Here is a 25,739-nt window from a genome sequence, read left to right on the forward strand (position 1 = left end):
AGGAAGGAAGGAAGGAAGGAAGGAAGGAAGGAAGGAAGGAAGGAAGGAAGAAAAAGAGGGAGGGAGGAAGAAAAGAAGGAAGGAAGGAAGGAAGGAAGGAAGGAAGGAAGGAAGGAAGGAAGGAAGGAAGGAAGGAAGGAAGGAAGGAAGGAAGGAAGGAAAGAAGGAACGGAGGGAGGGAGGGAGGGAGGGAGGAAGGGAGAGAGGAAGAAGAAAGAGCCACAGATACAAAAGTCTGGTGGGCAAACAGTAGCATAGAATCTATCAGTGACAGCCAGCATACCTTGGGGAAAGTATCTGCAACAGAGGACTCTGGAGGCTATAGGAGGATGGATTTCAGTTCCCTGTAAGAGAATTAAAAAAAAAGAAAAAATTATACAAAGAGCTCACAATTATCTAGGCTTTGGTGGCTGCCAAACGCTTCATGTACATTAACCTTATTCTACTCTCATAACCACCCTGAAAACTAGGGAGCCATTTACTACCCAAAGTAGGAAACCTCCCACTGTTATAAGTTAGACTATGAGAGGAAACATAATAAAGTTAATTGTTTTTAAATAGGGGTAGAATTTAAGTCAGCAAACCTGGGTTCAAATTCCAACTGTTATACTTACTATGTGACCTTAAGCAAGTCACCTAACAGTATCTAAATCTCAATTTCCTCATCCGTGAAATGGGAATATTTACACTTTTCATTAAAGTGTATTCACACTCACAATTCAAGCTCACAGAATTGTTATAAGAGAAATATGTTATAAATCTTAAAGGATTGTGGACATTGCCAATGTACTGAAGATGAAGAATGTTACCCACCTCTGAACAAGAAAGTGGATGGATTCAGTATGCAGAATAAAATATCATTTCACACAGCTGATGTGGTGGAAATTTGTTGAAGCTTGACTATGAATACTTGTTATAAGGGTTTTGGTTTTTTGTTTGTTTTTCAGAGGGAGGAAATAGAAGAGAAAATAAATCCTTAATGAATTAAGGATTAATTTAAATTAATGAAATTAATTAATTTTTAAATTAAATTAAATTTTAATTTTATTAAAAGTTAAATGAAAAAAATTTAATTTTTAAAACTATGCTGTGAAAATGTGATGACCTAGCAAAGAGATCAAAGAAGGAGAAAAGGAACCCCTGTGTAAAAAAATACAGTGTGTGCCCAAAGTCTTAGAGTGGTTTAGAGCTGAAATCTGCACCAAGACTTTTGGGACCAACATACTAATAGCAGCTCTTTTTGTAGAGGCAAAAAAAACCCCAAACTAAACTGAACTAAAACTAGACACTAACAAGGTGCCTATCCATTAAGAAATGGCTTATAAAGTATGGTATATGAATATAATGAAATACTGCTATGCTGTAAGAAATGGTTAAAGACAGTTAAGGAGCCACCTGAGAAGACTTGTATGAACTGATGCAGAGTGAAGTGAGCAGAACCAGGGGAACGATTTATACAATAGTCACAAAGCTGTTAAGACCAACACTTTTGGAAGACTTAGGAGAGGTGATAGCCCAGGGAACAGAGTGAGACAAATGATTTACACACAGACAATTTTTAAACTTGGGCCCAGGGTAGGGAACCTGTGGCCTCAAGGCCACATGTGGCCCTCTAGGTCCTCAAGTGTGGCCTTTTAACTGAGTCCAAACTTCACAGAACAAATTCTTCTATTAAGGGGATTGTTCTGTGAAGTTTGGATTCAGTTAAAGGGCTGCACTTGAGGACCTAGAGGGCCACATGTGGTCTCAAGGCTGCAGGTTCCCTACCTTGTCTTGCTTGACTGCACATATTCATTATAAGAGTTTTCTTTTTCTTTTCCTTTTTTTCTTATTGAAGTGTGGAAGGCAGAAGGGAAAGAAATAGAATAAATAGATCATTAAAAATTTTTAAAAGAAATGTGAACTATTATGAAGCCAATTTTACAAATGAGCAAACTCAAGGTAAGAGGGTGAGTCTGTCCAAAGGTATTCAGCTAGTGAGTAGCAAAATCAAAACATGAACCTAGATCTCTGAGCTCTAAGTCCAGTGCCTGTTTACTACATCACACAACCAAGCTATAGCATGAATATAATGAAAATAATTTCTATTTATACAGGGTGTCCCCTAAGTCTCAGTGTGACCTGAAACCGACTTTGGGAATACCCCATACACCATTACAATTTACAAATGCTTTGCCTACATTATAATCTCATTTGAGCCTCATGATAGCTTTGTGAAATAGATACCACTATTATGATGATGATGCCCATTTTTACAGATGAGGAAACTGAGGCTATTATTATTATGTCTATTTTTACAGATGATAAAATGGAGGCTATTATTATGCCCATTTTTGCAGATGAGGAAACTGAGGCTATTATTCTTATACCCATTTTTACAGACAAGGAAACAGGCTAGCCCGTTACTTAGCTAATCAGTACTAGATGCAATATTTAACCTTGGGTCTTCCTGATCCCAAGGCCAGAGCTCCACTCACTGTAACATTCTGATTTTCATTGAATAAAGGCAAGAGGTGACATAGTTCAGCCTAATCATGCCAAGCCTGAAATAGAAATTAGTATGTCATTACAGTGCCATCAAAGGAACACATTCTCTCGTGTCCTGCAAAACATGACAGGAATCTTGCCTTGACAAATTTAAACAGGAGAATATTTTTTTAAACTTACTATTATTAGTTCCCATTTGCCTATGAATCAGCCTTCGTGATGCAGGAGCATCTAAGCCTCATCAGATGAAACCCAAGGCGACATCTCTGTTTATTATTTTGAAAAGAAAGCCCTGGTGCCAAGTTTCCTGCAACACCCAACTCAGACTATGAAATCTGGAGGACAGAACGTCCTGTTGCCAGGATTTGAAGACATGAATATATCCTGATCTAATAGATCAGCCCTACTTTTCTTTTGGCAACAGGAAGGAATTGAATTCCAAAGAGCAAATGGGGCTAGATACCAAGACACCTTTTGAGGTTCATGTGACATAATTTATATTTAACCCCTTCCATCTTCACCACCTTTAAAAATGGCTGAGAACAAAGCCATTTTATCTAAGGACGCATAAATAGGCAGCACTTGATTGGCACATGCAAGTGTTAACGAGATATTGCTACATCCCCTTCCATGCTGCTCCAGAAATGAAATTACCCAAGTGGGAATAAAAGCTTCAATATTTCAGTGGATCTGAGAGCTCATCGATGTGTGTGCATACACTCCAGCGGTGTCAGCCTTCTTATCCTCTCTGACTCTTCTCTGTAATCTTCCCATAAATCCTTCATAGACTTTTGGATATTTTCATAATCACGATGGCATTTCAGCTGTCCATTTGTTGTCCATTCTTCTCATTACCTAATTGACTGTTCCACTTTCTTTTTAGCTATAGTAAACATTTCCTGGAGAGAGTCTTTTATGGAATACCTTGCAGGTCCATCATCATTGGTAATATTCAGCCATATTCTGAAGCCTACATAATGCCTCCACACAGTAAGGAGTTCTTCGGGCCATCAGCGATTTTGAGTCTTTGGACATCATGGTATTTCTTGATATAGCATCAGCAAGAAAGTGCTGGAATTTTTTAAAATGGGCATTAGTCCAGAATTCTCCAACACCATTTGGTACAACTGTGACCTCCAATGACTCCAGTATCTTGTACCTTTTCTTGAGAACAGCAATGAAAAACCACAGAATGTTAGAACTGGAAAGGACCACAGAGTGACAGATTTGGAGTTAGAGGACTAGGTCCAACTTCTACTTTCTCACCAAATAATGATCTTGGGCAAATCACTTCCCCTCTCTGGGCCTCAGTTTCCTCATATGTAAAATAAGAGTGTTGGGCTATATGATCTCAAAAATCCTTTCCAGATTTAAATCTACAATCCTGTGATCATTATTTTCATTGGAAAATGCATTCTACTGAGGCAAAGTGACTAGCCTAAAATCCTACTGTGAGTAATCCACAGCGTTGGACCCAGGACCCAGGTTTCCCAATTCCCTGCCCAAGTGCTAATTCTACCACACCACACTGCTATGAGACATATTCTAAGACATCATGGTACCCTTCCAGGGATGGTAACAATTGGAACCAAAATGTTCCATTCAAAGCTCCATTCAGACTCCTCTGATGAGATTTCTATGTAACAGTGTGTTGATAGTTAAAAGAGAGTTAAGCTGAGGGCTAGCAGCAGGAAGAATACTGGAGCTGATGTCAGAAATCCACAAATGCTGTCAAATTGAATTAGCATCTGACTCTCAGCAAATCAATTAATTGCTATGAACCGCAGTTTTCCCTATTTGTAAAAGACAGCTATTACTACCTGCCCTGCCTTATATCACAGGAGTTTGTGAGGATCATGGGAGACAGTGAATGTGAATTACTTTGTAAACTGTACATTTGTTTAAAAATGTAAGGAATTAGGTAAAGTCACTTCCCTGTCCACATTCTCACAGTTGATGCTCTCTCTCTCCTCCCCCTCCATCACCACTGCTACTCAGGGATTATTAATGATAATCATAATAATGAAGATGAAAATAGTAATAGCAACAAGCATTTAAATAGTGTTTTAAGGTTTGCAAAGAACTTTTAAAATACTCTCTCATTTGATCCTCATAATAACCCAGGGATGTAGGTGTTATTATTATCACCATTTTACAGATGAGGAAACTGAGGCAGGTTAAGGTTAAATGACTTACCCAGGGTCACACAGATAGTAAGCATCTCAGGCTGGATTTGAACTCAGGTCTTCCTAACTCCAAGCCCAATACCCTATCCACTGTGCCACCTAACTTTAGTTTAAAAAAATTTTTTTAACTTGTCTCTAACTTCTACTTATCTGTGCATACGTTATGCCCCACTAGTAGAACACAAAAACCCTGAGGGCACAGATTATTTTGTTTCCGGCTCTGTGTCCCCATCACCTTGCATGGTGCCTGACACAGCACTTGTACCACACAACAGTGACTGAATGAAGCAATGATGGAGCCATCTCTATTCCCATCTGCACATATTCTTGTACCTTCTTTCTCATTTGCACTACAGCACATGGAAATTCTGGTTTGACCTGCAAGCCCTGGAGGAAGGAAGGTCTTCTCTTCTCCACACTAGCTCCACCCATCCCCATGACCCCAGAACACCAAGCCCAGAGCCCTCTCACACAGCAGGTGCTCCAGGATAGCTGCTGATGATGAGAGGAACAAAGGTCTTTAAAGGGCTGGGCTGGAGCTCTTATGGGAAACCCAGATTGCAACCTGGAAGAGAGAAGCCCTGAAGGGAAAAATTTCCTAATGATTTTCAAGTAAAACAACAGGGAATAATTGCAAGGAAAGGCATTCTCACTCAGTAAAACATCCGAGTTGATAGTCTAAAGAAATGCAATTTGAGTTCTTCCTCAGTAGACTCAGCAACTCAGTCAGCTTCCAAATGAGCCTCAGTAAAATGCCCAATCTGCTATTAATGAAGACTTCAGAAGAATTTTTAATTAGCACATTCATTGTTTGTATGCAAATGACTGTTGCTGAAAGTAGTTATGAAAGTGCTTGAAGACAGCTTTTCTGAAGTAAACAGCCTTCTGGCAATCTTATTTATACTTTATTTGCTGAGTCAATCTTTCTTTCCAAAATGAGGAAGACCTGAAATTGCCCATTAGAAAGGATAATGTTGTAGCCAGTGAGATCACTAAGACCCAGTTTCTAGTCCCAGGTCTATCAAGCAGTAGAAAGTCCCCATTCTTCTGGGGAACCTCAGTTTCCCCATCAGTAACATGAGAAGATTGAACTATTTAGTTCTTAATCAACAGTCTCTTCCACCTCTAACATCTATGATTCTATGTGTGAATGTCTAACTCATGAACTGGAGTCTGAATTAATTAGTTTTTGTTTAGGCTAATGTTTATTCTATAGAGAAACCCATAAACTAGGTTGAGACATTTCAGATGACTTAGTTTCATCTCAACAAAGCCAGGAGAGCTCACTCCTAGAGCTCACAGGGTGGTCCCAGCCAGAGGGAAATGGAGAAGTTACTAGGGTTGTCCTGGGTTATAAATCTGGGAGTTATCAGAAGAATCTTAAGGAAGCTTCCCTCAGCCCCCTTCCTTCAAATGACACCTCCCAAATGTTTCCTTATCCCAGGTACTCAAGCCCCTCTACTCCCTCCTTAAGCTCAGCTGCTGCCTGGTTCGTTTTTCCTGCTTATCAGTGGTATGGAATTCATTAGGTGATCTTGACTCCAAGGTCCTATTTTTCAGGGACCTGGAAAAGTCCCAGCCTCCAGCCTCCAATCAAGTTCATTCATAAAATCAGTCTTGGAGAGTGATGGAACCTTTGATAAGCCTGGCCCTCCTTCCAAAATTGCCAGTGACACCATGCCCAGTTCCTAATGATTTTAAATCATTTTTCAATTTTCAATGGGGAATAATTGCAGGGAAAGGCATTCTAAATCAGTGAAACATTTGTGCTGATGCCCTGTGTGCACAACTCATTGCTTATCACTTAAAATTAGTGTTTCTAGATTCATCACCTTTCATTCCTTTATTACTACTGCCTCCATGTTCTCTGATGCAGAATTCCAGTCCAGGAATTAAACATTCACACATAGAGCTCACATATTATATAGCTTTCTCAAAATTCTAGATCAGAAAGAGCAGACTTCCCTACCTAGTAGCTCATGCTGATCTGGGGCATGTCACAGAACCATCAAATCACAGAATTTCAGTGATGAAAAAAAAAGGACCACAGGGGCCATTTAGTCTAACACTGTCATTTTATACTTGAAAGAACCGAGACCAAGAGAAGTCAGATGACTGATTCTAAGCCACATATAGGTAGTAAGTAGGTGGCAGTCAGGATTAGAACCCAGAGCACAGAATTTGAGAGTTGGAAGAGATCTCAGAGTCCCTCTAATCCAACCCATGGAGGAATCCTCACTAGAACATGCTGGACAAGCGTCTGTTTGTCTGGCCTCTGCTCCAAAGAGACACCATTACCTCTCAAGGCAGCCCATCCCACTCAGTGACAGCTCAAATTTTTAGGATGTTTTTCCCCAACATCAAGTCGAAATTAGCCTTTTTGTAATTTCCACCCATTGCTCCTGGTTTGCCCTTTGGGGCCAAAAAGAACAAACTGAATCCTTCCTCCCTAGGACAGCCCTGAAAATACTCAAGACAGCTATCATGTCTTCCCTGACCTTTTCTCTAGGCTAAATGTGCCCACTGCATTGTGAGCTTGAGGGTGGAGACTGCCTTTTGCCTTTCTTTTTGATCACAGCACTCAGCAGTGCCTGGTACATTGCAAGCACTTAAAAAATGTTTATCAACTGACTAGTTTCTTCAAATAATCCTCAGATGTCATGGGCCCAAGGCCCTTCACCACTGTGGCTGCCTTCCTTTGGATACTCTCCACCAGTGGTGTCAAATTCAAATAGAAATCAGGGACCAGAAAACCCTAACAAAGATCTACGGGGCCATGTTTTGATTAAAAAAAAACACATATTAACATTATCTGTGTTCTATTGTATTTGTTTGCAGCAGGCACAAAGGAGTGTTGCTGGCATGTGGCCTTGGGTTTGAAACCTTTGCTCTCCACTTTACCAATATCTTTAAACTGAGGTGCCCAGAACTAAAACCAATACTCTGAAAGAAGATGGACAAAGGCAGAGCACTGTGGGATTACCGCATCTCTACTGCTGCAATCATTGCATCTCTTAAGGCAGCCCAAGATGCTCTGGCTGCCAGATCAGACTGCTGGCTCAGGTTAAGCTGACAGTTCATTAACACCCCAAAGTCTTTTTTAGAACTACTGTCTAACCAAGCTTCCCCCATCTTGTATTTATAAAGTTGAATATTTTTTGTAGCCAGGCACAAGACTTTCCATTTATCCCTATTGAATTCATCTTATTAGATATGCCAGCTTGTCAAAAATCTTTTGGGATTCTGACTATCATCCATTTCATTAACCATGCCATCCATCTCAGCTTTGGGTCCCCTGCAAATCTGATGAGCAAACCAAACCAACCCTGTCTCCATCCAAGGCACTGATGAAAATGTTAAAAGCACAGGGGCAAACACAGATTTGCTGGGCAGTATACTCCACTGACACTGAACCATGACATTAGCAACCACTGAGTGTGACAACTCAGTTGTGAATCCATGTGACTGTATTAGCACCTGATTCATTATCTTCATCTTCCCCACAAAACACTTCACCCAAAGTATTGAGGTAAGCCATGTCTGCCTCCATCCCTTATCTACCATATCCTCCAGCTCCAAATCTGGGACTCTTCCAACTCTGCCATTGTGTTACCAGGAACACATCATTTAACCCTTCGATGCCCCAGACAACTCTTCAAGACTGTAAATTACAAGTCAGTGGCTGATCTGCGTGGCTGAAGGGAGCTTTCTTGCAGTTCACTACACCAATAAAATCATAAGGATGGGCTATATTTTTTAAAATTCTTAGCCTAGTATAATTCCAGCTGCAATCAAAGCAGATAACTCTATAATCCAGCTGGCTCAGGCCTGGGGTTTTTTTTTTTCTATTACAAGACAGTAGGAAGAAGCCATAGACCAACAGGACCCCAACTCAGGGATTCAATTCAATATTTACTAAGGATCTAACCAGAGCAGAGCACTGTGCTAGGCAAAAGCAAAGACTGGAATAGTAAGATGGGGTAAGATTATAAAGGACTTTAAAAATCAGATGATTTTATATTTCATCATGGAGGTGATAGAGAAACCACTAGACTTGATTTAATAGGGGGCAACATAGTCAGACCTGCATTAGAAATATCACTTCAATATCTGAGTGGAAGATGGAGTGAAGTGGAGAGAGACTTGAGGTGGGAGAAGGAAAGAGTAATAAACCTTTACATAGCACCTACTATATGCTAAGCATTGTGCTAAGTACTTTAATAGATATTATCTCCTTTGATTCTCATAACAACCCTGCAAGGTAGGTGCTGTTACTGTTCTCATTTTATAGTTGAGAAAATTAAGCAGAGGAAGGTTAAAGGCACTTGCTCAGAATCACACAGTAATTAAGTGTTTAAGGCCAGATTTGAACTCAGGTCTGTCTGACTCCAGAATCATCCCTTCATACGCTGCTTCACCCAGTTGCCTCTAGGCTAAGGAGACCAACAAGAAGGTTATTGCAATAGTGCAAGCAGAAGGTTATGAGAGCCTATACTAGAGTGGTGACAGTATTAGAAGAGAGAAAAAAAGCAAATATAAGAGATATTATGAAGGTAAATTGACAAGACTTGGCAAGTGATTGGATACATGGGAGTGAGAGTGAAGAGTTGACATTGCCAGCCTCGATGGCTACAAGGATGATAGAAAGATAAGAAGAAGGAAAGGTTTGGGGGGTGGGAGAGGAAAATTAATTCCGTTTCAGACATGTTGTATTTAAGATATCCATGAGACATCCAGTTTCAGAACCCAATAATGTTTCACTCAATAATAACCTGCCTCATCTAAACAGTGATGGACATCCAAATCAGAACACCGGGCAATAGGAACCTGTCCCACCTGCATGGCCAGCCAGAGTCCAGTGTCAGTATTTCATGCCCATAGGTTTGCACTTGCCCTGCTATGTTTCCTTCTACTGCTTTAGTATTCTGCCCTCAGAGCAGCAGTAGGTAGTGGTTGTAGTTCTCCCAGTGATGTGTGAAGACCTATGGGAGTGACATGCTTTACGGAACACCAGTGTCCATACCAAGGAATCTCATGCTGAAGCTGTTAAGGCCCCAGGGCTGCTGCTACAAATCAAGTCTGATCACGTCTCTACCCTTCTCAAATACTGGTAGTGTCTCCTCACTGTCTAATAGATAAAATAGAGATGTCTTATCCTTTCTGGCATTCATGGCTCTTTGTAGTCTGGCTCCAATTTACTTTTCCAGCCATATTTTACACCACTCCCCTTCAGGCATTCCAGCCTCCCTGGACTACATGCTGGTCTCCACTTTCAACCTGTCAACTCCTGTATCAGAGCATTTGTGTACAAAGTCCCTCTCATTTGTAAAAATGAGGGGCTTAGAATAGAGATCTCTAAGGTTCCTTCCAGACCTAACCATCTATAATTCAAGCTTGCTATGATTCTCTTTCCCTTCCCTGAAAAAAAAAATTCTTAAGAACACATATAGAGCTCTCAGGTTTACAAAACTCTTCCCACACAACAACCTGGGAGTTAGGTGAAGCAAGGGCTGTCTTCACAGCAATGGTTCGTTGGACAGAGCTTTGCCCCGGACTCGGGAGAACCCTGAGCTTCAATCCTGGTTCTGACTTTGACTAGTTTTACAACCATGGACAAATCATGTCATCTCCCTGGTACTCAGGTTCCTCAGCTAAAAAAATGAGGATTAGATTTCTGTAGCATCTTCTTCACATAATTCAGGATGAAATGTGATTAAACAACTATAAATGTCAGCTACTGTCATTGCGGTTCTCATTTTAACAATGAGGGAAACCGAGGAGCAGAGAAGCTAAGGGTCACAACATAAATCGGTGTCAGAATGTGGCTTCAAGCCAAGGTCTTCTGTCTCCAAATTCCCCTGGTCATCCCACTACACCAAGCTGCCTCTCGTAGACATTTTAATCTTACCATAGTTACATCCTGATTCTAGATTCTCCCTTTTGGGATGTTCTTTCAATCAAGGAGAGACTCTTTTGTCTTTAAGGCTTCTCATTAATACCTGCTAATCTCTCTTTTAGCAGGTAGAGTATGCCAAGGGACTGGGAAGTCTTTAGATAGCAGCAGGGATGGGAGAAAGGGTGGAGGCTTTAACTGTTCAAAATTTCTAATCTTGGATTAGCTAATCCAGAGACCTTTCCATATTTACTTAGTAACAGTTACTGATACTCATCCCACAAAAGAAAACTGGGACAAACCAGGAAAAGGAAAAGGAAACAGTGAGGTAAGGGTGGTTGTATACTTGGCACCAAGCGGAGGAAAGATGCTTAATTGGCCAGGATATATTCTTCCTCTAAGAGAGGAATGAGATAACATATCATTGTAACTTCAAGCTATAATTGGTTGCTAAGAAGACAACAAACAGTCCCCATCTTTCCTTTCTATTGACTTTCACATAGTTAATAGTCAATCAATTCTCAGCAGACCTCCAATTTCATGCTGTAATCAGGGTGTAGGTAGGGGAGCCCGTGCCTTTAAATCCCTGCTCTCCTCACAAAGGGGGGAAATTAAATCAATCATTCATTGCCTCAGCCAAAGTGTTTATTAAACAGTGTACAAGAACAATAAAAGATAGGGTGCCTGTCCCCTTGAGTGATTCAAAATCCAATGTCACACACCGGGAAATGACCTAAAAGGAAGGTAATATATTCTTCACAAGTCCAAAATGACCTAGAGTTAACTGAGTCCACAAGAGCAGAGGAAATGCTGTACAGAATGGGAGTTCATGTAAACAACCAGAAAGAGGTAAGGACTTGACTGCACACACACACAAATTCAGAGATGCCCATTGAGAGAACTCCTTTTTCTCATTTCCATCACTGGTATTGGTTAGTCAACTAGTATTTAATTATGTACCTACTATGTTCCAGGCATTGTGCCAGATACTGTGAATACAAAGAACCAAACCCTTCCTAAATCTAATGATGGAGACAATGTGTAAACGGCTATGTAAGGAGGAGACATAGACAAGATACATTGGAGGCAGTCTCAAAGGCACTAGGTGTAAGGAGGACTGGGAAAGACTTCTTGCGGAAGGTGGGATGTTAGCTGAGACTTGAAGGAAGCCAGGAGGGAGAGAGGAGGAAGGGAGTTCCAGGCATGGGGGATAGCTAAGGAAAATGCTCCGAGTTGGGAGATGGAATATCCTGTGAGACTGAAAGCAAGACTCCAGTGTTACTGGATCTGAGTATGTGAAGGCATAAGAAGACTAGGGAGGAAGGAAGGAGCAAGGCTCTGAAGAGTTTTCAAAAGACAGAGGATTTTAAATCTGATCCAGGAAGCCATAGGGAGCCACTGGAATCTACTGAATGGAAGATGTGTGATGTGTGACAGGGTCAAAATTGTATTTTAGGAAGATCAATCTGATGGCCAAGCAAAGGATGGATTGGAGAGGGGGAGAAATTTGAGGCCAGGAAACCAAACGGTAGACTAGTAATGCAAGAGACCAGGCTTGAGGTAATGAGGTCCTACACCAAGGTGGTTATAGTGTCAGAAGAGATGGGAGTATATATGAGAGCTGTTACAAAGGTAAAAACAATGATTAGATACGGGTCTAAGAGACAGTAAGTAGTCAAGGATGACAGTCTGGGTATCCTGGCAAATGGTGGCAGGTACCCTCCAAAATAATAGGAAAATTAAAATAGGAGAAAGTTTTGGGGGAAAGATAACAAATTTGGTTTTGAATATGTTGGATTTAAGATGTCTACAGGACACCATTTGAGATGTCCAAAAGTCAATTGGAGACGCAAGAGGTCACCAGAGAGCGAGGTTAGAACTGTCAAGTTGATGAAAGAATCATATATGTGAAGGTGATCATTGAAACCACAGGATCTGATATACTCACCCAATGAAACAGTATAAGCAGAGAAGTGAAGAGGGCCCAAAATAGAGCCTTAGGGACCCACACAGTTAGCAGGCATGCCCTGGATAAAGATCTGGTGAGGGAGACAGAGGAGAGGTCAAACAGCTAAGAAGAGACAGGTAAAGAAGGAGAAAGCATTGCTATAAAAAACTAGAGAAAAGAGAGTATCCAGAAGAAGAAAATGATCAGGTGATTGTCAAAATCTGTGGAAAGGTCAAGAGGAATGTGAATCAAGAAAAGGCCATTAAATCTGGCAATTAAGAGATCATTAGTAACTTAGGAAAGAGCTGTTTCTGTTGAATGAGGAGGTCGGAAGTCAGACTACAAAGAAGTGTGTTATCTCTAGGAATGTAAATCTGTTACCTGAGACCTTAAACTGAGCACCTCTGAGGTTTAAACAGTATCTTCTAGACTAAACCAACACTGACTCCCACCCCCATGGATTAAAGTTATTTTTATTTTGTCTAAAATGTTATTGTTGCCTTTTCCCCCAAAAGATATAATACTTACATGGCCTGCTTCACAGATTCCTGTGAGGAAAACAGTCTGAAAATCTTAAAATGTTTTAGATATGAGTAATTATTGTCATGGGCAACTGTGATCTAGGTCAGATAAATGAAAGAAGGTGGCAAGTTTTTTCTTGAAGGAATAACCAGAGAAATATAGCTTTCCCCTAATCTCTTTCCCCTCTCAAGAACCAAGCTATCCCCTGCCCAGAAGAAAAGGGAAACCAAGTCAAGAGCAGAGCAATATCTCCCAATATACTACATCTCACCCCTTCCACTAAACCATACTCTGTAACAAAGAAAATAAGTAAAACCAACTAACCAAAGGACCATGTCTGACAAAGTAAATAACAACCTGCTCCCTTATTCCCCCACTTCTTTCCCAAGAACTGGAAAGAATCATAATTAATGGTTGCAATGAACACGAGTTCCTCAGCTTTCTAGTGTTGTTTACATTGTATTATTATGATCATTGTATATATTGTTTTCTTAATTCTTGCATTTATTTTTAATGTTCCTAAATGAAACTCTAGAGGAACTTCTGGGAACCCTATAAGATTAGGCCCTTGACATGACCAGATGTAACATTAGAAGAAAAAAATTTTTTCTCAAATGGGCCAATATATTATCACAAATATTATAAATTAGAAATTAGAATCCCTATTCCATTATGTCATTGACCCTTTTAACATATCTTAAATTAAAACTCTGAGTGTTTGTGTATAATTAAAAACATTCATTTCAGTGCAATGTGATTTTTTTTTAATGTGATTAAAAAAAAACCTTCATTGACTTTCTCTACTAGTGTTTAGATTTAGAAGGCCATGAGTGGTAATAAAACTGGGAAGAAACCTATGAAAGATAAAGTATAGTATGAAGACAGTATCACAGTATCATGGAATAAATGGAAGGGTAGCAGGATTTTAGGCTCATTTGCATAAAAATAATGGAAAATTGCAAAATAAACTAATAGTCATCCAAATTCTTTTTTTTCATTTTTCAAATGCTTTATTAACTTCTGATTTACATCATTAATTTCTGCCAGATTTTGAGTTGCAAATTTTCTCCCCTTTTTTCCCCTACCCACCACCCCAAAACAGCAGTCCCACAGGATATTCCCTCCTCAATCTGCTCTCTCCCATATCTTCTCCCATACCCACTTCGACTTTTCCAGTAGGGCATGGTGAATCTCTATGCCCCAGTGCCTGTATATCTTATTTCCCAATTACATATAAAATAGTATTAATAATAGTATATATATATTTTTTTTTAAACATTGGATTTTAAAACTTTGAATTCCATATTCATTCCCTTTCTCCCTTGTCACCCACCCTTACTGGGAAGATAAGCAATTCAGTACAGATTGTACATGTGTAGCTAATGCAAAACATTACTACAGTACATATATTGTAAAAGACTGACTATATTTCCCTCCCTCCTATCCCACCCCCCACTTGTTCTATTCTCTACTTTGATCCCGTCCTTTTTCAAAAGTGGGTGCTTCCAACTTCCCTCCCCCCCAGCCTGCCCTCCCTTCCATCATCTCCCCTCTCATCCCCTTCCCCCCTACTCTCCTGTAGGGTAAGATACCCTATTTAGTATGTATGTCATTCCCTCCCTAAGCCAAATTCAATGTGAATAAGGTTGACCCATTCCCTTTTGCCTTCCTATTCTTCCCATCCATTGTAACCATTTTCCCTTGCCTCTTCTATATGAGATACCGTGTTTCCCCGATAATAAGACCTATCCCGAAAATAAGCCCTCCCCTTACTGTATAAGATTCCTCTAAAATAAGCCCTCCCCCGAAAAAAAGCCCTATTAAGATTGCTACTGTAGTGAAGGTGATCCCCTGTGCTACACGCTACATTACAGTACCCTCTGTATGCGCCGTCCCCCCCCCCCGGGTGAAACGCACGCCGCGCTCCGAGCTGCATCCAATCAGAGCTGCATCAGTGAGCGTGTCATCCTGTTCTTCCCCAGTGATTTGCTTCTTGAATAAAGGTACATTTTTTTGTTCACATTTACCTGTTTATTAAAATTGCTGTCAATGTTCATTAAAATAAGCCCTCCCCTGAAAATAAGCCCTCTGGTGTTTTTCTGTCCAAAAAAATTAATAAGACAGTGTCTTATTATCGGGGAAACATGGTAATTTACCCCCATTCTGTCTCTCCCCACCTCCTCTCATTATATTCCTCTCTCATCTCTTAATTTCACCTTTTAAGTATCATCCCTTCCTATTAAATTGGTCCTGTGCTCTCTATCTATGTATACCTGTAAACATATATACACATATTCACATATGTATTCATATGCCCGTATACCCTCCAATATAAACATATATATACCGTGTTTCCCCGATAATAACACAGTGTCTTATTATTTTTTTTGGACAGAAAAACACCAAAGGGCTTATTTTCAGGGGAGGGCTTATTTTAATGAACATTGACAGCAATTTTAATAAACAGGTAAATGTGAACAAAAAAATGTACCTTTATTCAATAAGCAAATCACTGGGGAAGAACAGGATGACGCGCTCACTGCTGCAGCTCTGATTGGATGCAGCTCAGAGCGCAGCGTGCGTTTCACCGGGGGGGGGGGAGGACGGTGCATACAGAGGGTACCATAATGTAGCGTGTAGCGCAGGGGATCACCTTCACTACAGTAGCAATCTCAATAGGGCTTATTTTTGGGGGAGGGCTTATTTTAGAGGAATCTTACACAGTAAGGGGAGGGCTTATTTTCGGGATAGGTCTTATTATCGAGGAAACACGATATATATATATATATTTCTATTCCCTTCAACTATTTTCATACTGAGAAAAGTTTCATCAGTTACAATTATCATTTTTCCATGTAGGAATGTTAATAGTTCAACTTTGATAAATTCCTTATGATTTCTTTTCCCTGTTTACCTTCTCATGCTTCTCTTGTTTCTTGTATCTGAATGTCAGATTTTCTATTCAACTCTGGTTTTTTCATCAAGAATGCTTGAAAGTCCTCTATTCCACTGAATGACCATATTTTCCCCTGAAACATGATACTCAGTTTGCTGGGTAGGTGATTCTTGGTTTTAATCCCAGCTCCTTTGACCTCCGGAATATCATATTCCAAGCCCTTCGATCCCTCAGTGTAGAAAGTCATACAAATTCTTAACAGTTAGAGTTTTAATATGGATATACTTCGCATGATTACACATGTATAACCTGTGTTGAATTGCTTGCCTTCTCATTGGGGGGGGGGGAACATAGGGAGGGAGGGAGAAAATTTGGAATTCAAAGTTTCAAAAACAAATGTTACAAATTGTTTATACATGTAACTGGGGAAAAATAAAATACCAAAAGAGTTAAAGACTCAAGAGCAAAATTTTTAAATTTTCAGAAATTCTAAAACAATAGAAAATCCCAAAATTCTCAAGCACATTTAAATGAACCCCTTCTTAAACTATCTTTTGCAGATTTAAAGTCCATCAATATGTGAAAAGTGTTGCGTGTAATTTATTCATAAGTAAACTACTATGCTTTCCTGGCCTGTAATCAAAATGGTTTGATTGTCTAAGCCTTTTAATACGGAATCATACTAATGACTGATATGTAATGCCTTAAGGTTTACAAAGAGCTTTACATACATTATCTCATTTGCACTTCACAACAGCCCAGTGAGGAAGATAACATAAAATAATGGTCTAAGTGGAAAGACTCCTTACTTTATTGGGGTTTTATCTATTTTATCTATAGTTCGCATGTCAAATTTTCTCAACTAGTTGAACATGAGGCACATTATAAAACTTTAAAATTGCTGCCTTCCTTTCATGGTGGTCTTTGTAAAGCAACTCTATTGATTTGTATTAGTAGAGATTTCCTTTTCTGGGAAACTATCTGAAACTAGCAACATTGTACAATGCTTTGGACACTGTCTCTGGAGGTGGAAGACCTAGGCTCAAATCTCACTTCTGTTTGTATGACTTTGGAGAAGGAAAAAGAAGAGAAAAAGAATTTAGGAAATGCCTACACTGTTCCAGGCACTGGGCTAAGCACTTTACAAATATTGTCTCCTTTAATTCTCCTGACAATCCTAGAAGGTAAGTGCTGTTACCATCCCCATTTTCCTACTGAGGAAACCAAAGCAGACAGTTTACCAGTTGTCATCTAGCTATTACGTTTCTGAAGCTGGATTTGAACTCAGGTCTTCCTGACTCCAGGTCCAATGCTCTATTCACTGTCACGCAACTGCCAAGCTGGCTTACTTTGGGACAGTCATTTAACCTCGCTGGGTCTTGGGAAAAGGTGGGGGGTCAAACTAGACATAAGTCAGTCAATAAACATTTATTTAGTGCCAGGCTTAGTATTAAGTGCAAGGGATACAAAGAGAGGTAAAAGATAACCCCTGCTCTCCAGGAAGTCTCAGAAGTCCCTTCAGAGTTTTATCTATGAACCTTTTCACACTTTTATTCTTTGCTACAAAGTTCTAGGAACACATTGAAGAAAAAAATGACCAGGTGGGGCAGCTAAGTGGCACAGGGAATAGAGCACCAGCCCTGGAGTCAGGAGGACCTGAGATCAAATCTGACATCAGACACTTAACACAAAAACTAACCATGTGACCTTAGGCAAGTCACTTAATCCCAATTGCCCTCCAAAAAGAAAAAAAAAATGACCAGGTAGTTAATTGCTGTTAGACATAACCCACAAGTCATCATTTTCAATAAAATTAATATGTATAAGAAACAATAAAACGACACTATGTGATCTTATTCCGACTACAGAAAATAGAGGGGGGAATCCCCTACTTCCTGCTTATGCTATCAAAACAAATTATCATCTATAAATGAATTGTCAGGCAAGAACAGCAGCCAGCCCCACTGTGCTGCTGGAGGCATGTTGGATGAATCCTTCCCTGAGAAATCTGGAGGTACGATGGCTTTATTTGGATAATGAACTTTGGTGGTCATTATGAAAGTGCAGAACGATATGAGCGTTCCTTTGAGCCTACCTCGGCAGAAACGATATTTGATGAAAGCGTGATTGCACTCTTTAGACAAGAGAAATTCTTGTGGCATAAGATAAACAAAGAATGACTCATCTCTCTGCTGATGAAGGGATTTCATGATGAGAGCATGGCTGCAAAGCAGGCAGCTAATGATGCTGATGCCAAATTCATCAAATGTGACTATTGAGATGTCTTCTTCCTGTGAATGTGCTGTAATTGCTGGAGAGGATGTCGAGATAGCCCCTTGTTTTGGAGACAGCCTACAGTGGAACCAGGAAATTAGGGTGGGTGGAGGGGAAGAAAAATGTACTTTTCCCTCCCTAAATTATAGTTGCAAGAAGGAATAAAATATCTTATTTTTATATGCAATCAGTGGCTGTGATACAACAGCATGCTTGTTCAAAAAAGTCTTGGAGAAACTCCAAAGACCTATGACAGGCCATTGCTATACTGAATGATTTTGATTTGCCGTATGATTCAGTTGCTTTGGCAGGACAGCATTACCCCTTGGCCCCTAACAGTGCCTCGGGAAAGGAAGCCTTTATTTACACTCATCAATGCAACAGCTTCATAAGACCTGTCACAAGAGAAACTACATTGAGTTGCCACTTACTGAAACTGTCCTGGCAGAATCCCTTCCAAGGCTCTCAATGAATTCATCACTCATGTGACATCCAACAAGCCCTATAAATCGTGGCATTTTGTTTTGGAAGCCATCAAGAACCAAACTCACTCCCATTCTGACATCCAATCCACTTACTCTAAAGGCTCTCTCATAGTTTATTAACAGGTAGGGGCAGGAGGGTTTGAAATTTTCCACAGTGGCAGGCAAAACCAGGGACAATGAACAGGGTCCTAACTCCTAGAACCTCAGAGTTAGAAGGGACTTGAGGTCATCTAGTCCCAACTTGTACTTAAAGAAGAATCCCCTCATACAATGTAACATACATACATACATATATACATATACATAACATAACATACATATACACATATAATATACATATTTATCTAACACTTGCTTGGAGATCTCCAGTGAAGTTCTCCCTGAGGTTGCCAATTCCATTTTTCAATAACTCTAATTGTTAGGAATTTTTTCCATCGCCAAGCCCACATTTGCATCTTGGCAGTTACTACCCAATGCTTCCAGTTCTGCCCTCTAGGGTCGAGCAGGACAAGCCTAATCCTTGCTCCCTGAGACAGCCCTTCAACTACTTAAAGATAGTGGTCCTGGCCCGCTAAGTATTCTCTTCTCCAGGCTAAACATCTTCATGTCATTCCACACAGTCTCAGTCTCCTAAGGCCAATAGGCCTGACCTCTTCAGTTTATGAATGTTTCCTAAAATATGGCACCCAGGACTGAAAACAATGCCACAGATGTAGCTTTAAGCTGGCAGAATACAATGTACCCATCACCTCTCTTGTAGACACTGCTCCTCTCAAAGCAGTCTCAGATTGTATTGTCTTTTTTGGCTGTTATGTTGCCCTACTGACTCATGTTTTCATTTATCATTCACTAAAACTCCCTGGTTTTCCTCACTAAGACTCCAATCACATCTTGTACTTGGAAAGTGGATTTTTTTTAACCCAATTGTAGGACTCTATATTTATCTCTAGGGGCGACTAGGTGATGCAGTACATAGAGAGTGGGCCTAGAATCTCAAAGACCTGAGTTCAAATGCAGCATGAGATACTTATTACCTTGTGACCCTGGAAAACTCACTTAACTTTGCCTCAGTTTCCTCATCTGTAAAATGATTTAAAGAAGAAAATGGCAAACCACTCTAGTATCTAGCCAAGAAAACCCCAAATGCAGTCACAAAGAGTCATCCATGACTGAAAAATGACTGAAAATAACATTTATCTCTGTCAAATTTCATATTATTAGATTTAATGCAGCATTCTGGATTGTTATCCAGATATCTTTTTTTAGATCCTAAATCTGTTATACATATTAGCTATTTCTCTCTCAGCTCAATGTCACCTGTAAATTTGATAAACATATTTCATATGCCTTCATCCAAGCCACTGATAAAAAAAAAATTAAGGGAAAAAACTAAACCTGTGGAACAGCCTATGACCAAGGTCAGATTTACAGAGTATTCCACAAGACTCTCCTCTCCAAGGGGATGATGACCATTAAGGAACATTTTTTGCATCTAGACATTCAAACAACACCAAATCTATGTAACCAGACTATCATCTACCTAGATCTCTGCATCCTATTTATAAGGATAACATAAAAGTCTTTGTCAAACACCTTTCTTAAATCCACCTATCTTATGTACACAACATTCCCCTGAAATACCAGCCTACCCAATTAATCCATCAGTATGTCAAGGATCTGTGATTTCTTGAGTAGAAATTCCCTTCACTAATGCTGATTGCAACTTACTGTCTTAGAGAATTGCTTGAGCTTCAGAGAGGTTAAGTGATTTGCTCATGGTCACACAATTAGCACAAAGGTCAGCCAGCACTCAGGTCTTCCTGATTCATGGATCAACAACTTGTCTGCTAGTCCATGTTGCTAGTCTCGTAACCCTGTCCATAAAATGAAATAGTCTGATATGATTATTCTTGACAAAGTCATGTTAGCTCTCAGTGATCCCTTCTTCCCTTTCTAAATTAATGTTTGTGATTGATCCCTTTAAAAGTATGTCCTAGAATGTTTTCAGGAACTGATGACAAATTCCCCGCCTCTAGTTTGCAAGCACTACACTCTTCTTAAAAAAAAATCTGGACAACATTTAACTGGTAGTAACCCATTCTTTCCTTCAATGAACCACATCCAGAATAGCTGTTATCTTCATCAACTCTTCCACATTTTGAAAAATTAAATCATCATGTTAATACCAGACTTTATCAGTGACTTTGCTTTTAACAGAACTGTTTTAAAGTCCCATCACTGCTGCCTGTTTCTGTGCAAGGTTTGTGCTCTGTTTTCTGAGAATCCCATCTACTTTTTCCTTCTAGCTGGGTACAGCTATGAATATGTGATTCTCACCAACTTCCCTGCTACTTTACCCTCAGACCAGAGATCATTCCCTCCCTGGAGGACTTAGCCCTTTCAGCTTTGGAACTCCCATTCTGGGTCTCAAGTTGTCTTAACTGACAAGTAACTCACATGTCCCACTCTATCTAGTCGGCCTCAGTCATGCTTCCCTTGGCATTTCTGCCATGATGTGGCCATCCACCCTACCACCTCAATCAAGCTTTCTATTCTTCATCTCTTCTTCCAGCTCCAAAAACATAAACAAATCAATACTGCCATTGTTACAATCTCCTCCCCCAAAGCTCATTATAATCACTGTTAGTGATTTTCCCAACCAAAATACTCCTCCCTGGTCTATAATTCCCTATAAATATAGCAAGTTCCTTGAGGGGAGGGCCTGTCTTATGTTTATACTTATATTCTCAGAATTGAAAACAGCTACACAGCAAGAATGTGTTTTCTCATTCGTTCATTCATCCATCCATTCCCTCATTCATTCATACCCTTCTCTGGTTTATGGATTTCTGCACATGAGCATAATTTTTTTTCATTTCAATATCATCCAACCACTCCCTTTATATAAATAAATCTGCTCCTTTTGAATAAGGTATTCTCTTACAGAGGCACATTCCAATCAAGAGTCCCATTTTGCCCAGTCTCAGAAGTTAAATATTCCTCCTTGAATTAAGATAGCTATTTTGCTTTCTTTATATGACATTTGTTGTTATTGTTCAGCCATTTTTCAGCCATCTCTAACTCTTTGTGTCCCTATTTGGGGTTTTCTTGGCAAAGATACTAGAGTGATTTGCCATTTCCTTCTCCAGCTCATTTTACAGATGAGGAAACTGAGGCAAATAGGGTTAAGTGACTTGCCGAGAGTCACACAGCTAGCCAGTGAGTGTCTGAGGTCAGATTTAAACTCAGAAAGATGAGTCTTCCTGCCTCCAGACCTGGTGCTCTATCCACTTTGCCACCTAGCTTGTACATTTGTATATAGACATTTGAGAGCAGAAAGATATTATCTCCAATGAATTACTGTTCCTCTCTACTGTTATTCATTTTCTGTAGTATCCAGCTTGACAGATACATATAAACAATTAGTCCCTCATTTTCCATTTACAGTTAAAAACCTTCTTGATTAGATTCATAGGACTCTAAGCAAAAAAAAAAATTATCAGGATTTTGATGCACTTCATCTATGGCCAAGAACTCATTATTCCCGTTATCTTAAGTGTTGGTCCAGAAATACAAGTCTCACCCTCAGATACCATCTTTTAAACCAGCTGTTGACTTCCTAAATCTGCTTTTCTCTTCTGAAGCCCTCCACTTTCAATACATGGACCTCCTCAGTAAGGAATGACCAACTTCCACTGTTTTTCTGCTTTCCAGTACTGGACATTCTATCCTTCGGTGGCACCTGTGGCTCTGCATTATCATTTTGTGCATGATCATTATCAAATTATCTTCTCTTCTGTGAATACACCTATAACCATCTCTGAGAAGAGTTTCAAATTTATTATGTAATTCCACTGGTCCACTGGTCCTTTTTTTTTACCTTCTCTGTACCACATTCTTCCTTCCTGTAAATTCCTAATAGAGGTCAGGATCTCTGTCTGCACTTTTGCTTTCATAATCCTTTGAAGCCTTTAATTCTTTACTAGAACATTTCATTCTCCTTAATATACTGGAAAATAAAGGCATGTTCCTCTAGTCTTTTCACCTTCTCCTCTCATGATGAGACCAATCTGTACTCTGTGCATACACCACTATGACTTGTCACTGACAGAAACAACACACCCTCTGTGGGTTACTACAAAATCTTGCTAGAAGGGAGACCCTCAGTCCTCTACCATTCTTCTTGGTAACTCTCATGGCAAAATGTCTATCCCATGTGTTCATATCACTAGAAGCTCTTGGGAAAGACTTTACTCATTTATTTACTTATTTACTTCCTGCCTTTTCTCATCATAAGACCTTGGCTAATCAAAGCCCTAGTCCATGACAAATGATCTTATCCAGCTAATCCAAAATCAGTCTTTTGCAATAATCACAAATCCTAGAGCAGTCAATGATTCCTTTAACACTCTAGATAACTGAGTCAGAGACAAAATATGTCTAGTTTCCAGATATCTATCATTCTAGAGTCTCTTAACTTATTACCTTGTGTCTGGTCACAAAAATCTCATGGCTAATATGAGAAAGTTGAACTGCCTATCATACTGAAACTTGTGCCCCAGGAGGACTTCAAATCTCTCTAATGAATAAATTTAGCCAAAACATATTTGAATGGTGTATTTTTTTTCTTTTAAACTATTTCTTCCCAGTAAAAGAGTGGAGACATGTATCAGAATATTAAAATTGATGGACTCCACTATGATCACAGAAGCTAATCCTCTCATTTTACAGATGAAAAAACTGAGAGAACCTTGGTAACTTGCCCAAAGTCACAATGCTAGTTAGGGTCATAAATGAAGCTAGAGTGAGATGACTCCTAGTTGGTGAGTGACTTGATGGCCTTTAATCAAAAGCTGATAAAAAAAAGTCGACTTCATCATTCATGAAGTAACTTCTTCCAACTCTAAGATTCCAAATCCTGGATAATGACTCAACAAACATTTGTGTAAGCACACGGCACATACAAAACACCTACGAGGTGGTGAGGGGAATACAGAGTTTAGGTTTTATTTTGTTGTTGTTGTTTTCAGTGGGAGTTAGAAGAAGACACTAGCAGATTGGATCCTTAAAGGGTTCATCAATATTCTCCAACAATTCTTTTGATACGGAGTATCCCTGGGCAGCTAGATGGTGTAGTAGATAGAGCACTGGGGTTGGAGTCAGGAAGATCTGAGTTCAAATCCAATCTCAGATACTTACAAGCTATGTGACTCTGGGCAAGACACTTAATCCTTATTTGCCTCAGTTCCTCATCTGTAAAATGGGTACATACCAGAGAAGGAAAAGCCATTCCAGTATCTTTGCCAAGAAAACTCCATGGACAAAATCCATGATGTCACATGGAGTCGGACACAACTAAATTATAACAATCTCCTTGTTAAGTATTTTAAGATCCACTTCTAAACCTGTGATTAATGTTCCCTCTATTTTTTTCAACTGTAAGTAGATAATCAAAGCAAAAAATTAAGACCAAGATTACAAGTGTAAGGTTTCAAGCTGAAATTAAATAAAACTAACCAAGTTAACCTAGTATATATGTAATGCTATGCATCCCCACCAAATTGTAAGCAGCCACAGAAGAGCTTCCCACCAGATGGACAGGCTAGATAGATAGATAGGTTGCAAACTATCTCTGGAAGGACAAGCCACATCAGTGATACCACAGGTCCCCTGAGGCCATACAGTACATATGTTCATTATCATACCCATGTGTTATCTGTTTACATGTTGTACCTCCTCCCTCTGTACCCCTAAATAGAATGTAAACTCTTTGAGAGCAGGGTCTATTTAATTTTGGTCTTTACCTTTAACACAGAAGGAGCTTAATAAATGCTTGTTGGATTAGATTAGATGGGGGAATTAAGCAGAAATGATTTGGAAGGCCCCAGATCTGCTTTACCTACTTGACAGTTTGACCCCAAGTCCATACCTGCTGAAGGCAACACCATTCTGAGCTCCCCCAATTCCCAAGGGCCAAATCTCCTCATGTAATAGGAGCCATCATAGGCACAGATGTACCCTAGAATACTGAATTGAAGCCTAGGGGGATAAAAACCTAAAATCAAGGTCATCAAGTGAGAGACTAATCAAATCCCAAGAGATTGGTTCCAAATCCCAACATGGGGAGGATTATGGAATGGGAGAGGAATTCTGGTAGAGAATACCAAGGTCTAAGAGAAGACCAGAGGCACTGATTACCTTCAGAGGGCTATCATAGCCCAGGCATTCTGGGGGCAGACTCTCCCAGTCGACCAGTAACTACAACCTCAGGTGGGGAAAGCAAAAACAAGGCAGATGATTTGGTCAAAGAGTTAAGCTTTTTACTACAGTGGCCAACTGGAGAAAGGTGATATTTTTGTCTCCCTCAGCCCTCCAAAACACTTTCCCCTAAATTAAAAGTGCAAAGTTTTCAGAAAGGACCTACAATTCATCAAACAGCTCTAAATTCCTTTACACATTCTAATTCTGGCCTCAGAGCACATCATGATTAGAGGAGTTTTTTACCTCCATAAATTGTCATAGAAACAGGACCAAACCTCTACTGCGAAGAACAATTAAGTAGCTCTCTGGGGAGGAGGGCATTTGTTAATTGTGAATTTACCTAATCTCAAATAAAGGGGAAGGTAATTGTGAAGTGTAGTTTAATTAATCTTTCAAGAGAAAATCTCTTCCTTTGAAATAACAGCTGGCGTGGGTTGGAGAAAAGAGAAAATGAGGGGAAACAGTAGCTAGCATTTATATACTGCAAAGTGTACCACATTTGATACTTACAATGATTAATAATAATAATAATTGATAATAATAATTTATATAGCACTTAGTAAATACTAGGCACAATTATTATCTGATTTGACAACCATATGATTGAACTATATGATTGATGTTGGTGTCATTTTCATGCCCATTTTACTGATGAGAAAATTAAGGATGAGAAATATTAAATGACTTGCCCAGAGTCACAGAGCTAGTATCTGAGGTAGAATTTGAACTCAGTTCTTCCTGGCTCCAAATCCAACCTGGATTTTAAGAATCAGAAGAGCTGGGCACT

The 25,739-nt window shown here is 39.7% G+C and overlaps 1 long non-coding RNA gene across 1 annotated transcript in view; it reads right to left on the reverse strand.

Moving 5' to 3' along the window:
- Positions 1-247: 247 nt before the first annotated feature.
- LOC138145428 (uncharacterized) overlaps positions 248-25,739 on the reverse strand; it is a 108,490-nt gene continuing 82,998 nt past the window's right edge. Inside the window, exon 3 of the long non-coding RNA XR_011164230.1 lies at positions 248-344. This is a non-coding gene — a long non-coding RNA (uncharacterized lncRNA). The remainder of the gene's footprint in view (positions 345-25,739) is intronic.

This window comes from Petaurus breviceps, unplaced genomic scaffold (genome assembly GCF_028583685.1).
Source record: "Petaurus breviceps papuanus isolate PSGF00001 unplaced genomic scaffold, PetGlider_PUasm1.0 90740, whole genome shotgun sequence".
Taxonomy (NCBI): Eukaryota; Metazoa; Chordata; class Mammalia; order Diprotodontia; family Petauridae; genus Petaurus; species Petaurus breviceps.